Source organism: Lathyrus oleraceus, chromosome 7, assembly GCF_024323335.1.
Source record: "Lathyrus oleraceus cultivar Zhongwan6 chromosome 7, CAAS_Psat_ZW6_1.0, whole genome shotgun sequence".
Classification (NCBI taxonomy): Eukaryota; Viridiplantae; Streptophyta; class Magnoliopsida; order Fabales; family Fabaceae; genus Lathyrus; species Lathyrus oleraceus.
In genome coordinates, this window is record NC_066585.1 from 97024858 (window position 1) to 97026608 (window position 1751).

The following is a 1751-nucleotide window of genomic DNA, read 5'->3' on the forward strand; positions in this document are numbered from 1 at the left end:
AGATTAACGTCTCTTTCTGTATTAGGAAATCCATTTGCAAAACTTTACTTGACTTTAACGTTACTCTTTCATAATTAGCAATTCCATAATCAGAGTCTTCATGTTTCTGGAGATCTTGGAATCTGCTATCTAGCTTCTGATGTTGATCTTTTGAGTTCTGATGATTTCTTCAGATAGCGCCAAGAGCTTCTGAAGTTTGACATACTGTTGTTCAGAATCAGAATTTCTAGAGCGTACTTCTTGTTCAGATGCTTCTGATATTTTGCTGTTTTGCTCAGAGTTAGACTTTCTTGAACGTGTTTCAACTTCAGATGCTTCTAATCATTTGATAATTTGTATCTGATCTGGTTCTGTATCTGATGACGTCATCAGATTTCTTCCTTCTTTCTTTAGAACCCTGCACACTTAGAAACTTTTCGTTAGGGTGCCATTTTTGGTTTCATCCTTTGTTATCATCAAAATCAAGGAATCTGTTGTAGAACAATTTTTGTTCTTACAGATAGTTGCTTTCAACTGAAGAATAAGGTTCAAGACCTTATGAGATCAGGTATTCTGATGGTAATCGAGCTTGAAGACAACAAGTCACGGGCTGGCGTTGGCTTTTCTTCTAAGGTCTTCAACGAAAAAGGGTTGTTCAGAGTGGAGGTTTTATCCACGTCAATCAGAGTGGGGAAGTTGCTGATGCAGAAGATACTGACATTTGTCATCCCTGGCGGGATCTGTCACAATTGGGTCGCTATGGATGTTCCAACAGTTGTTCATAAGTCAGAGTTATAATCACTTTGTTTAAAAACCCTTCTCCCATGCCAAAAGGAGAAGTGATGACATTGTTGGCAACATTTGTGCAATGATATTTTCAATCAAATAAATTTTTGTTAAAACATTTGTTTTTCCATTTGTTTTCCCTTTTCGCTTTTTGCATGAAATTGGTGATCACAAAAAACCCTAAAAACAAGAATAAAAGAAATCTTTTCATCTGCATAATGGTTGCCTTGTTTGATTTCTAAAAAGCTTTTATATTCAAAATCATTATGCAGGTTGATTCTTAAACCCATTGAACATAATGATCCAACGCCATCTCCCAATTTTGAATTCCCTGTATTCGAAGCAGAGGAAGATGATGTTGTAAGGATTCCTGACAAGATTTCCCGACTTCTTGAGTAAGAAAAGAAGATCACTCAGCTGCATCTCGAGAATCAGCAAAACAGTCCAACTGGGGCATTACAAATGTAATCAAAAAAAAAAGAGGAGGGTGAAAAATCAAAAAATCAAAATCAAAAGAAAGAAAAAAAGAAAGAAAGAAACAAAAGAATAATAGCACCCTCAAATCCCAAGTTGACTTATGCTAAATGGATTCAGAGTCGTTACGACCAAGTGAATCTGATCGAAAAGAAGAGATTAACTGCCTTGTGTCATGGTCAGTTATATCAGCAGAGAATGAAGAAAGCATTCGATAAGAAGGTCAAGCCTCGTGTGTTCCGAGAAGGTGACCTCGTGCTTAAGAAAGTCTTGTCTTTCGCGCCCGATTCCAGGGGCAAGTGGACTCCAAACTATGAAGGTCCATATGTTGTCAAGAGAGCCTTTTCCGGCGGTGCTTTGACACTTACAACAATGGACGAGGAGGATGTCACTCGTCCTGTGAATCCAGATGCAGTCAAGAAATACTTCTCCTAAAATAAAAAGCAGAATAGCTCGCTAAGTTGAACACCCGAAAGGGCGACTTAGGCAAAAAGGAGCGTCTCGGTGGATTG